The sequence below is a fragment of the Cryptomeria japonica genome, chromosome 4 (assembly GCF_030272615.1).
Source record: "Cryptomeria japonica chromosome 4, Sugi_1.0, whole genome shotgun sequence".
NCBI lineage: Eukaryota > Viridiplantae > Streptophyta > Pinopsida > Cupressales > Cupressaceae > Cryptomeria > Cryptomeria japonica.
In genome coordinates this window covers 237,650,476-237,666,242 of record NC_081408.1, presented here as the reverse complement: position 1 = coordinate 237,666,242, position 15,767 = coordinate 237,650,476, and positions in this window count along the sequence as shown.

Below are 15,767 nucleotides of genomic sequence, written 5' to 3'. Positions count from 1 at the left end.
ATAGGCAATTGTACAACATATCCAACCAACACAATCAATGGTACAATTTGAACAGTATTATCAACCAAACACACAATATCAACAATGTGTTCAACCAAATATCAAGTATCAGCAACAACATCAGTCAACAAGTCAATATCAACAAATACAACCACAAATTCAACAACAAGAATTGTGACTCATACTGGGCCAAATTTCAAACATGTCAAACCAATTCAACCAAATCAAAAATTAAATCATAACACCAAACCAGAATCAAAACCTAACCATGTTAAAACACCACAAGGATTCAAATTCTTCTCTAAAGAAAGGTAGCTCTATTAAAAAGATCTTAAAGAGAGTCCTAAGTTATTTTTCTAAGAAAGATCAAAATCATGCACCTATATCTAGTAATGGCTTACTCCCACATAAATAAATTGACTTTTCAGTGGCCTCTATTCCTACACCTTTTGAAGCTTCAGAAGAACCTCCCGTATCCATTCCTAAAGCTTCAAAAGAGAAATTTCTAACAGTTCCTCCAAATGATACATCATTTAATGCATCCTCTCAAGGGTTATATGTAGCAGAAATACATGCTAGTCTATGTCTTTATACAAATCCCTTGTACTATTTGGAAATTCAATATTTAATGCCACCAGATGCTTCTCTTTTAGAGAGTCCCATTCAAAGTCCATCTCCCTCATGTCAAATCATTGTTTCTTTGCCGAAATCCCCCATGCATATTCAATTTCCAAACCCATGTCAAGAGGATGATTTAAAACACCAAGATATGAGTCCTAAAATAGATCAAAGTCAAGATCTTGAAACATTTTCATCTCATCCAATTGTTGACTAGGATCCCATTTTCCCAGGCACTCATGTTAATCGCCCTATTCTTGTCCATTCTATCCAAAAGAACAATGCCTTTTTAAATCCCATTGACATTCTAGTCCGTGATCAAGGTCAAGATATCTCTTATATTCTTCCTAATGATATCATTCAAAGTCAAGAGTAGAGAACCTTTAAAGAGGAATCCAATTATCTTCCTCGTTGTCAAGATCAAATTATCCCTTCACTTTCATATCCTCCACAAGAAGATATTAACCCTTTAGATCCTCCACAATATTCCTTTGTTCCTCCATCTCCATGTCCTAATCATCCATATACACTCTGAGATCTCATTTCTTTTGATGTTCCCATTATTTCTCCCATTCCATCTCTTGAAGAGCCTTTCATTGATCCTGATCCCCCTTATGATTATAACATGTTGGTAAAAGATGTTCATGAATCCCCTACATGTACAATTGGATCCTCCCCTTTGGTCTAGTCAGATCCACTTCATGATCCCATCATTCTTGTCATATCATATCAAACTCATAATGGACTTGCATCTTCTTCCCAAAGAAAATAGTATCTTAAAGGTCAAAATATTTGTAAAGGCAAAGGGGTAGACCTTCACAAGAAAGAACCCCTCCATATCAAAGATAATACTAATGGTCATAGCCTTAGTGATGTTTCTCAAGATGTTGGTATCCCTACCAAAGCTAAATATAAACATACACCTAACCCTTCATCCCATCCATCTATATTAGGTCCTTATATGCCTTCATCACCTATTCAAGGTCAGCAAAGGAACACATCTTTGATCACCTTTCATTCATCCAAAAGACCTTCATATCATTCTCATCCATCTGTATCTTTCTTTCCCCCTCCAAGAAATTTGAATGGCAACCATAAAATTTATAATTCTAGCAATCCATATATAGTTAAGGATAAACATGTCCAGTCTAATCGACATGTCAAAATAAAGAAAAATATGATCCAAGAAGAAAAAGAAATAGCCAAAAGGCCACAAAAGCCCACTGAGAAAAAAAAATAAAAAATTCAAAAGCTACATGGGTTCCTAAATCACTTGTGCAAGCAATGTGTTCAAAGGAACCACAAAAGCATGAACAATAAAAAACAAAGTGGATTCCTAAGCGACTCCTTGAAGCACAACAATTTAAAGAAAAATCCAAAGTGGCATCCAAAATCACTATTCCTTCATCACCTTCTTCATCCATTTTTAGGTTCTTATGTCCCTAATTCCATAGCCTTTCCTCCATCAAAATCTCAATATTCAAAATCCACTTTTCCTCCATTAGTCCACCACCCCTCAAGGTGTGTGCCAATGTTGATCTTTCCAGCATTTACATCCACTCAAGTCCAATACGTTATCCATTATCCAATGCATATTTTCAATCCTTTCATCCCTCTAATCCAATCTTTTGCATAAATACTTGCCTTAGTCCCATCTCATTTTCCATGTCATTATGCTACCAACACCTTTGAGAATAATTTTAATAGTCATGGTCAACTTTTCCAAGGATACTACCAAAACAAATATATGCTCAAGTCCTTGTTCCATCTCTTATCATGTGCCCATTTTTTGCCAAAAAGTCAACAACAAAAAAGGAAAAAAAAAAGAAAAATAAATAAATGGAAAAAAAAGAAAAATAATTTGTCCTCTGGTGAAAACCTAACAAATAGGCACCTTAGGAAAGTATCATGAGGAAAAGCTAGAAAACAGGCATCATGCATAATCCTTCATCTTCTTGCATTCCACACTTGGGGGTAGGTTTCATTTATGTTATCCTATTGCATCCTATTGCCCTTCATTATTCCATTATACCCTATTATACATTTTTCATACCCTCCATTATCCTATTATGGATATCCCCTTTTCCACCTTTTATCTTGACAAAGGCTAATGACCTTCATGAATGTCATGCATCGTGTTCACATATTTCAGTCTATCATAGCTTTTGGTCTTGATCCATTGGCTTATTCCAATATTTTTTCCATATTCCTTGGCTTATTACAACCTTATGTCACTATCCTTTAGTCTATCACAACCTTCAGTCCATATCCCTTATCCATTTTTTATGTTGCTTGTCCTATCCATATCCTATAACCATCCATACACTCTTTTCCATCCCTTAATCTTTATTCAACATAAGGATGTAAAATGCAAAACATGTTTTTAGAACCTCTTGACATGTCCCTCATGCCATACCATTGCTTTAACATTGTCATATTGAGTCCCTTATCCCATTGTGCGATAACCCTTGGAAATTGAATCTACTTTGTCTCCATCATAAATGGCCTTTGTCTTCCCTCTATCAACCAACATTTGAGAAATCCTATTTATCCATTTGTCAAATTACTTTCCCTGCTAGACATTGGGGGTAAAATCATTTTAAAAATAGCTAAAAATCAAATAAAGTCCTAAAAAAACAACAAAAAATTTGCAAAATGCCTTTAAAATTTAAAATAAAATAAAAAAATTGTAAAACGCCTAAAAGAATTTAAAGAAAACATGTAGTGCCCCTCCCTAATTCATCATTCCTTTTTGTGCATCATTAGACTTCTTTGACATAGCTTAGACTATTTTGTGATGTTTTGATCAGATGCTTATGAATTTATCTTATGATTTAGATGCTTTATTAAGGATATTAGACATATTATACTATTCTAGACATCATGATTATTTGAGACCGTGATATTCCTAGATTATTGTGATGATGGATTTCTCTCTGATGATTGTTATGTACTTGCATTATAGGTATGTTTCATGATGCTTAGGTTGATTTGATGATATTATATCATATACCAACCCTATCTTATGATCAGGATGATTGTGATATTGCTTGATGTTTGTGAGTCTCTCCTATTGCGTTCATGATAAGGAACAATGTCATATCACTCATTCGTGAGCATGATATGATGTTGCGATTTCCTTCACTTGTCTGTCAGTTTATAAAATATTATTGTATATCTTGTCATATATGTATTTATGGTGATAGGTTTGTGGGTACTAGACATCGACTCCACCTGGCTTCACAGGTCTAAGTGTGTCTTATCCCAATGGCAAGTTCATCGAAGATGACATAAAAACCCACCCTATACTCTAGACTTAAGTTGATTGCCTTGTCAGTTTAGAGTCCTGGTGCAAGTTGTTGATAGCGTATTATGATTCTGTAATGCCCCGCCAGGAAACCCCGAAGGGATTAAGCCATAACACAAGAATGGAGTGCAAAATTTTTTTTTTTTAAAAGTTACAAGACATAAGATGCAACAAGATATCAAAGATTCAGATTACATAGCGGAAGACATCAGCTAACACCTAAAGAGTTTCCCAATGAGATTACTTAAATTTCACAATTCACTTAACTCACACGATTAATCCAATAAGCTAATTATCTTAAGAACGAGATAATTCTTAATCAGGATAATTTCTTTCAAAAGATGGAAATATAAATCACAAGCGAAGATTCATCATTAAGATCCATTCATAATCTTCATTCAAGCTTTTCATTTAAAATTACAACCATACATCTAACATTCTAATACACTAGGATTTCATCATAACAAAAGAGATCTTTCCAAGCATATTTAAATTCCTTAACCATAGCTGAGTATAATTCATTACTCTAAGTTACATTCTTTCATATTCCAACTTATTGCATTTTAAAAGACGATTACATACAAGCATCAACGATAAATCTCATCTAAACCACTTACGCATTCGATCAACATGGCATTCAAGAAGGGACTGAATATAAGCATTTAAAGTTAATTCCAATTATCCACTTAACCATTCTAACATAAGTTAATCATACATGATAAAGCTGAATAAAGGAAACATAAGAGAATACATCACATAACACCATAATGATCTCGGAGTTCACCCCTAAAGGGCTACATCTCCGGGTCTGCGCAACTGCAAGACCCCTCTGATAATTAATAAAGTTAAGAATACAAGAGGTTACACCATACAATCCAGCCATCAAGGCGATACATAAACAATATACAAACGACCACATCGGTCCATTAAAACATAAACGATCCTTGAAAAGAACAGGATCCAGTTGAACATAATCCAAGCTAAAACAAGAGTCCAGGAGAGCATCCACAAAACTGAGCCATCACCACCCAAGGTCTAACATGAAACTGACACTCACAAGGGCAGAGACAAAGGACGACTCACAAAGGTACTCAAAACAGGACAAAAACGACAACACACTAGCGAACGTAGGGACAAGTGTCATCACACGACCTGGTATGGTTACCATGGCAAGTCTTCATAGGTCCCAGCCCCATACACTGGGTCACCCTGGCAACCTAATCCGAGCTTCCGGCCCATCCAAGCCTCATGTGGACCCACACATCCTCTCGTGAAGACAAGGAAGATGGTTTGCCATTTCAGGCCTTCTCACAGCATGTCGAATCTATGATAGCACTCGTCTCATGTGTGAGGCACATTTATCTTGTTTAGAGATTACATTCTAATCTACTTAGGTTATCACTTATTAGACTCACTTTCGACGGGTTACCCAGCAGCCACTTTGGGCGCGGCCCCCAATCGAAAGCCACTTTCCAATACGACACTAGACTAAACTCATACGAACTCAAAACCAAGGAATACGCATGGTCAGACGAACAGAGTTCAAGAAGAGAGAAACAATCATCTGGTCAAACACGACTCACACAATCATCATTCAACTCACACACAAGGAGGGTATGATCAACACGACACTACCACAATACAATCGTCAACTCGGAACAGAGGACTGAATCAGGTACCCCAAGTCAAGCCATACGACAGGGTCCTACTAACCAAAGCAAAACATGTCATTTCATAATTAAATGCGAATACAGAAATTAAACTCGCAAGGCAATAATCAGAAAAGACAATATTTTCTCAAATAATTTAAACATTAAAATCGATCAAGTTTTCTGCATGATCTAAAGCTGATTACAGTTATCTACCTCAACTAGGGATAATTTGTTCTTGGTTTTCTAACTCTCTAAGGTTCAAGCATCGAACAGGCAAAATAAGCCATAATGAGTTTTTAAACCAAATTATATTAATAAATCTCAGTCAACCATTAATCAACTAAAATAAGATATTTAATCCCCAACAAACATCATTAACATACTGGTTCGAAATCAATCTCTACAGATTCATAATTTTCAATCCCAGATGCATAATATGGATCACGGAATATAAAAATATAAAAAGAGAGTCTAAAAGGAGATAATCATTAGCAAAAGCATATCGTTAAATTTCTAATGCCCAACGATAAATATTTCACTACTCCTCAATTAGCCAATGATATGTTCTAAGATGATATTTAACCACATCAATTAGAATATAATCTACCCAATTCATTTGCGAAAATTCACAATTGTAGAACTTAATTAGAAAGGGCACAGTCACGAAATGTAGTTGAATGACAATTAGCCTATAACCTCCATTATAACATTGATCAAAATCAACTAGCATTTGCAACTATTATACCACCTTAATCAAAATTAAGAACTAAATAAACTTAATCGTTAAAATAATATTATAATCACATGCATTTTTTTTTTTAAATAAAAAAAAAATACATAAAAAAAACCAATGTTAAAACTACGTTTAAAACAAAACAAAACGCATTGAAAACTCGGCTAGGGTTAGGGCTTCACGGGCGGCGCCCACGGTGGTGCCCGTAGGTGCCGCGGCGCCCTGCGGCCACCACGGCCCCTGCGGCCACCGCCGTGGGCCGCAGCCGCAGCCACAGTCTGCATGCGTGAAGCAGGGAACGGAGTAGGAAGTGGGGGGACGCATGGGGGAGGGGAGGGGAGCGGGTGGAGCTCCGCTCCCCGCTCTCCCAAACCGCGACCCACCGTGAAACACGCACACGCCCAGATCGGTTTTAACTAAACTTTTTTCGCCCAGCTCAATTTCGAATACAAGAAACAACGCACAGGGGCAAAACAGATATATTTTCCTTATTTTTAAAACACAGTTCGTTTTCAATAATACAAAAACCCCAACGCACAGTTCGAATAAAATATATTTTCTATATACACAGTCCGAAAACTAAAACACACGCCCATCACCAAATTTGATAAGCAATTTCGATTCAATGAAAATTCGATTTAGAAGGGACTGGTTCGGTAACAGTTTTCTATGATGATTTTCATTTCCCCCAAACACGATGGAATTCCAAAACACCCAAACAGCATGAGAAAAATACCCATCTCCATTAAAATTTCCAGCCAAATTCATAATGAACAATCAAATTGATTTCCAATAACAAATTCAGAATCCTACCTTAATTCGCAATCCTGGTATGGCGGAGGGAGAGCCCACCTGTCAGATCCAGCAACATTCCTTCCAAAATTCTCTCCAACCAAAGATTTTCCAAATTTGTCCATCCTTCCAAATTTCCCCAAATTTGGGTTATATGGAAGAGTTGACCCAAAATTTCCATTTTTGGAATAAAAATTCTTATTTAAAAATAATTCACAAAATTAAATTCTTTTCTAGCTAGCAACAAATTAACTTGCTATTCAAATCAAAAATCGATTTCCTCATTTGACTGAATTTTAATCTTTCAATATTCAGAATCCAACAGAATGCAATTAACTCTCTTGCGATAAAATACAAAACTTTCCTTTTTCATCAGCATATACAAAATGCATTAAATATTCCAAATCAATCATTTAATCGAATTCACTTCCAATTTAAATAAGCAATCCAATAACAACGAAACTCGCATAACGGAAACCAGATTAATTTAGTCCATTAATCTTCAAAGCACAAACGCATAAATAATCAAGATAATCACTAAGGACTAATTAACCAATTTAACCATGCACACCAAGCACGCAAATCGAGAAGGTCAACCAAACAGACGACTCGCAAACCCAAACAAATAGGGATTACCGACGATGACTGGCGATGCTCAGTTGAGCACGAATAAGGCCGACTAGGGTCTTACGACCACCTAAACCAACTCTAAGGATTAAAAAGAGGTACACTCAAACCTGCACATCCAGGTGAAGCCGAACCTCGCATTCACGCGGCGTTGTACCTGAAATTTCCTGCAACCAAAGATCATACATATATAATAACTTAATGAGAGCATTAGTCCGATACTAATATCACGAATTAGGAACACTGAACATCTTGCATACAACTAGTGAGAAAACCACATCAATAGCTATGCGTAAAATCAACATCTGACTATAATCATTATATTAAGATAACTAATCAAGATTAAACCAAGGTTAGAGATTGATTACGGTAGGGGTACTACATTCTCCCCCCCTAGGTTCCGACTTACTCCTGGAAGTCGTAAGGCTAGATGGAGAACATGTCGTACGCATCAGCCCTGAAACTCATTCAACAAAGATCAAATTGCACATAGAAATCTTTCCATAAATAATTGAAATATAATTGCAAAATCCTTTACAAACGCCATTATCCATTGGCGAGATACATCTAAAACCATACATTCCTTAAAATATTCTAGGAATTATCCACAATCATAACAGAGAAACAAGAATTTCCTTCCTTTCATAACACCAAATTAAAGCATTACAAAGAGGTAAACCACAATTACCATAATCATCGATCAAAAATGACAGGAAAACATGCCATAAGATCAATTTCCTTTACCAATCCATCTTTCTCATAAAATTTAATAACATAGAACTAGCTCAAAATATCAATTTCTACAGCCAAATTAACTTTCATGAAATAAGAGCAACAAAATAACTCAATTGATTACACTTGCCAGGCATATAACAACCTTTCCAAAGACTATGTCCCATAATGTAGTGACAAGCTAACACAATTTACTCCATGATACAAATAATAACCATCCACATAGCTGGAATGCATAACAGACAAGGCCACATGTGAGCATGTCTAATGCTCGGTCGAAGATAACATGCACGATCAGCATCTCTATGCCTGATCTCAGAACCACAATAAGATCATAAATATCCAATATCTCACTCAAAGGCTCAATGGTGCTAGGCACACCATAGCGGTGCTACCTTCCATACAAGACCTTTGTGAATATCCCTTGTTGTGTAAGGTGTTTAGCCTCCAAGAGATAGTCACCACTCATAGGTAGGTAGTGGGTACTAGCTGCGTCACAGCCTCACATACCCCCTATCCTCACGGTTCCCTATATCAACTTCCTCGCACACACTCTACCAATTCCGTATCATACGTCCTTGGAGAGGAATTTCACATCTTGACACAAGACCAGCATCCGAAAACAATAATGATAAACCAGTTTAGCCACCAAAGTACACTAGAATAAAGATAATAAATCATCAATTCCAACAATAAGGTAAGAAAATAATCCGGAATTTCAACACCAAACCAAAGTGCAAAAGATCACAAGATCGTGGCCAAACCTTCAAAGTCAAGGTAAAATAAGTTTCTGATCCCCAAAGAAATATAAAGAATATCACAACTGCACATAACAGCACTGTGTGACTAGCATCTAGCCACCAACGAGGAAGGAAGGAACAACTGACTAGCTATTGCAGTAGCTCATCATGTGGTGCGACATAGTCACACTATCCACATGGCATGGCGGTATGCACCTCGACATCACCCCGCATCACGTCGTCACGTGGCATGGCAATACCCCAAGTGGAGAAAACACACAATGGACATATCCCGCATGGTAGTGCACGTCGCGGAGAAAGCACGCGCAGGTCACATCCCGCATAGCGACGTATCTAGAAGGATACTCACCGTAAGTCAGAGGTATACATGACTATGGTCCACCCACATGCCCACCAACACATACTAACTGGCAGCACATGAGAATAAACCTACCTTTCATGAAGACAAGGCAAAGGATCCTCCAAATCATACCATCACTATACACATAAACCTATAAATAGGTTCATCAAAGGGAAAGTATTGAGTACACCTTGATACAGTTTAGTAGTACAACTATATCATTCCTCGAAGTAGAGAAGCTAAAGTCGCTTCGCGCCAACATTATTCGTACGCCAATCCATACTATTCAAGGAATGGTCGCTTCGAATACTACCCCTTAACATACCGAGTTACCCACAACCCGAGGTTTGGTACTCAGCAGGGAAACAAATAAGCAACATCACATAGACAGTATGGTCTCCCATACTCATAAGCAACATATCCTCCATGGTTGATTACTTCACCAATCCATGGGCACATAAGATAAGCACTGGTTTCTTACAATACACACAATTACACCAGTACTGGTTTAGTCACATTTACGGGGAGTACTTTTCAGTACACTAACATCTATTCAAGAAAAATTCCAATTATTCTTTCTACATAAATAACTGAATCAAGTTTACTCTAGATACAAGTACTGAATTCATTAACAATTCACAATAATATAAGGAAATAACATCATTCCTATAGCTTTCTCGAATCTCACTAAGCATTCATAATTAAATTACTAGCTAAGCAAATTCATTTCTAAAGCTTAAGACTTTCATCTATCACTATGAAGCCAAAGGCAAACACACAATTTCACATGTTTTATAAACATTCTATTTCAATCAATGCATTCTTTAATACCATTTCTAAAAATCTTATGATTAGGCAAAGAGAAGGGAAAGAGAGTTTGATAGCCAAACTATTTCCTACAAAGACACAAGATCAATCGAGATCACGCTATAATATTAAATTTCTCACTATAAGCCTATCATTTCAATTACACGGTTTTCATTTCGCTACCGTTAGAAGGATGACAATCAGCCTAACAAAACATTTCCAATAGTTATGGTTGCAACAGGAGGTTCTAGTTTCCCAAACAAAACAAAGATCAAGAGAGGCAATCTTTTTGATAACGCAAGACCTCTTAAGAACACTCACTTAATAATAATACAATTCAGACACATGTCATAATTTGCAACTCATCAGAAAAGATCACATTACGATCAAAGATAAGCAAAGAGCTATTAACCAAATAAAACATATTAATGCATGCACATCAAACAAGCTTTTCATCTGCACTTTCTAAACACATTAAGGTAATTACATATACCCAAAAGCGAGTTCGATGGAGCATTTGCTAAAATAAATCTTCAATCAAACTGGTTTAATAAAACACATAAGACAATCTTTCAGGGAACACATTAATACTTTCTCAAAGCTACAATATCATGCTTCTTTTAACACTTCTTTATACAAACCAAGCAGTTTCACATAATTCAACTATTTGCATAGCAATGCACCTTACTAAGGTAGAATTTAATCATGCTACTCCTACAACATACACATGGAGAATTCTTTAAAACGTACACATACAGTTTTCTCCCAATAACCAAAATAAATTTTTAAACCCATAGCCCTTTTAATATTCTAAAAACATAAGCGACATAAGGCTCACACAAGGGTTCAAGAAGTCACACCCTTTTTTTTTTCTCTCTTGCAAACAAGAAAACTCAAATCAGAGATAATTACACATATCTTAATCATTTTAATTTCCAGAAAGAAGAGAGGAATGGAATGGTGATAATCATTTAATTTTCTACAAATAAGCATTCAATAATTGCCATACTAGTCCTTCAAGTGGACAACATTAAGCTAGATCATAATCTTAAACAAACATAATTCACACTTTCAGATTCAAGACATCAATAAGAAAACAATGCACAAATAAGCACTCAAACACCAACATCAAGAAGGCGAAAGCCAGGTGTGAACACACACGTGTCACACACAAGCTAAGGTCTGCTCAATCACTCACATGCAAAAGGAGGACAAGCATACACATAAGGTCGATACACCTCACACAAATAGAGGGCACACGCGACACCAGAGATCCCAATGTTTGCAACATGGGCTCTGATACCAAATGTAATGCCCTGCCAGGAAACCTCGAAGGGATTAAGCCATAACACAAGAATGGAGTGCAAAATTTTTTTTTTAAAAGTTACAACACATAAGATGCAACAAGATATCAAAGATTCAGATTACATAGCGGAAGACATCAGCTAACACCTAAAGAGTTTCCCAACGAGATTACTTAAATTTCACAATTCACTTAACTCACATGATTAATCCAATAAGCTAATTATCTTAACAACGAGATAATTCTTAATCAGGATAATTTCTTTCAAAAGATGGAAATATAAATCACAAGCGAAGATTCATCATTAAGATCCATTCATAATCTTCATTCAAGCTTTTCATTTAAAATTACAACCATACATCTAACATTCTAATACACTAGGATTTCATCATAACAAAAGAGATCTTTCCAAGCATATTTAAATTCCTTAACCATAGCTGAGTATAATTCATTACTCTAAGTTACATTCTTTCATATTCCAACTTATTGCATTTTAAAAGACGATTACATACAAGCATCAACGACAAATCTCATCTAAACCACTTACGCATTCGATCAACATGGCATTCAAGAAGGGACTGAATATAAGCATTTAAAGTTAATTCCAATTATCCACTTAACCATTCTAACATAAGTTAATCATACATGATAAAGCTGAATAAAGGAAACATAAGAGAATACATCACATAACACCATAATGATCTCGGAGTTCACCCCTAAAGGGCTACATCTCCGGGTCTGCGCAACTGCAAGACCCCTCTGATAATTAATAAAGTTAAGAATACAAGAGGTTACACCATACAATCCATCCATCAAGGCGATACATAAACAATATACAAACGACCACATCGGTCCATTAAAACATAAATGATCCTTGAAAAGAATAGGATCCAGCTGAACATAATCCAAGCTAAAACAAGAGTCCAGGAGAGCATCCACAAAACTGAGCCATCACCACCCAAGGTCTAACATGAAACCGACACTCACAAGGGCAGAGACAAAGGACGACTCACAAAGGTACTCAAAATAGGACAAAAATGACAACACACTAGCGAACGTAGGGACAAGTGTCATCACACGACCTGGTATGGTTACCATGGCAAGTCTTCATAGGTCCCAGCCCCATACACTGGGTCACCCTGGCAACCTAATCCGAGCTTCCGGCCCATCCAAGCCTCATGTGGACCCACACATCCTCTCATGAAGACAAGGAAGATGGTTTGCCATTTCAAGCCTTCTCACAGCATGTCGAATCTATGATAGCACTCGTCTCATGTGTGAGGCACATTTATCTTGTTTAGAGATTACATTCTAATCTACTTAGGTTATCACTTATTAGACTCACTTTCGACGGGTTACCCAGCAGCCACTTTGGGCGCAGCCCCCAATCGAAAGCCACTTTCCCATACGACACTAGACTAAACTCATACGAACTCAAAACCAAGGAATACGCATGGTCAGACAAACGGAGTTCAAGAAGAGAGAAACAATCATCTGGTCAAACACGACTCACACAATCATCATTCGACTCACACACAAGGAGGGTATGATCAACACGACACTACCACAATACAATCGTCAACTCAGAACAGAAGACTGAATCAGGTACCCCAAGTCAAGCCATACGACAGGGTCCTACTAACCAAAGCAAAACATGCCATTTCATAATTAAATGCGAATACAAAAATTAAACTCACAAGGCAATAATCAAAAAAGACAATATTTTCTCAAATAATTTAAACATTAAAATCGATCAAGTTTTCTGCATGATCTAAAGCTGATTACAGTTATCTACCTCAACTAGGGATAATTTGTTCTTGGTTTTCTAACTCTCTAAGGTTCAAGCATCGAACAGGCAAAATAAGCCATAATGAGTTTTTAAACCAAATTATATTAATAAATCTCAGTCAACCATTAATCAACTAAAATAAGATATTTAATCCCCAACAAACATCATTAACATACTGGTTCGAAATCAATCTCTACAGATTCATAATTTTCAATCCCAGATGCATAATATGGATCACGGAATATAAAAATATAAAAAGAGAGTCTAAAAGGAGATAATCATTAGCAAAAGCATATCGTTAAATTTCTAATGCCCAACGATAAATATTTCACTACTCCTCAATTAGCCAATGATATGTTCTAAGATGATATTTAACCACATCAATTAGAATATAATCTACCCAATTCATTTGCGAAAATTCACAATTGTAGAACTTAATTAGAAAGGGCAAAGTCACGAAATGTAGTTGAATGACAATTAGCCTATAACCTCCATTATAACATTGATCAAAATCAACTAGCATTTGCAACTATTATACCACCTTAATCAAAATTAAGAACTAAATAAACTTAATCATTAAAATAATATTATAATCATATGCATTTTTTTTCTTAAATAAAAAAAAAAATACATAAAAAAAACCAATGTTAAAACTACGTTTAAAACAAAACAAAACGCGTTGAAAACTCGGCTAGGGTTAGGGCTTCGCGGGCAGCGCCCACGGTGGTGCCCGCAGGTGCCGCGGCCCCTGCGGCCACCGCCGTGGGCCGCAGCCGCAGCCACAGTCTGCATGCACGAAGCAGGGAACGGAGTAGGAAGTGGGGGGATGCACAGGGGAGGGGAGGGGAGCGGGTGGAGCTCCGCTCCCCGCTCTCCCAAACCCCGACCCACCGTGAAACATGCACACGCCCAGATCGGTTTTAACTAAACTTTTTTCGCCCAGCTCAATTTTGAATACAAGAAACAACGCACAGGGGCAAAACAGATATATTTTCCTTATTTTTAAAACACAGTTCGTTTTCAATAATACAAAAACCCCAACGCACAGTTCGAATAAAATATATTTTCTATATACACAGTCCGAAAACTAAAACACACGCCCATCACCAAATTTGATAAGCAATTTCGATTCAATGAAAATTCGATTTAGAAGGGACTGGTTCGGTAACAGTTTTCTATGATGATTTTCATTTCCCCCAAACACGATGGAATTCCAAAACACCCAAACAGCATGAGAAAAATACCCATCTCCATTAAAATTTCCAGCCAAATTCATAATGAACAATCAAATTGATTTCCAATAACAAATTCAGAATCCTACCTTAATTCGCAATCCTGGTATGGCGGAGGGAGAGCCCACCTGTCAGATCCAGCAACATTCCTTCCAAAATTCTCTCCAACCAAAGATTTTCCAAATTTGTCCATCCTTCCAAATTTCCCCAAATTTGGGTTATATGGAAGAGTTGACCCAAAATTTCCATTTTTGGAATAAAAATTCTTATTTAAAAATAATTCACAAAATTAAATTCTTTTCTAGCTAGCAACAAATTAACTTGCTATTCAAATCAAAAATCGATTTCCTCATTTGACTGAATTTTAATCTTTCAATATTCAGAATCCAACAGAATGCAATTAACTCTCTTGCGATAAAATACAAAACTTTCCTTTTTCATCAGCATATACAAAATGCATTAAATATTCCAAATCAATCATTTAATCGAATTCACTTCCAATTTAAATAAGCAATCCAATAACAACGAAACTCGCATAACGGAAACCAGATTAATTTAGTCCATTAATCTTCAAAGCACAAACGCATAAATAATCAAGATAATCACTAAGGACTAATTAACCAATTTAACCATGCACACCAAGCACGCAAACCGAGAAGGTCAACCAAACAGACGACTTGCAAACCCAAACAAACATGGATTACCGACGACGACTGGCGATGCTCACTTGAGCACGACTAAGGCCGACTAGGGTCTTACGACCACCTAAACCAACTCTAAGGATTAAAAAGAGGTACACTCAAACCTGCACATCCAGGTGAAGCCGAACCTCGCATTCACGCGACGTTGTACCTGAAATTTCCTGCAACCAAAGATCATACATGCATACATATATAATAACTTAATGAGAGCATTAGTCCGATACTAATATCACGAATTAGGAACACTGAACATCTTGCATACAACTAGTGAGAAAACCACATCAATAGCTATGCGTAAAATCAACATCTGACTATAATCATTATATTAAGATAACTAATCAAGATTAAACCAAGGTTAGAGATCGATTACGGT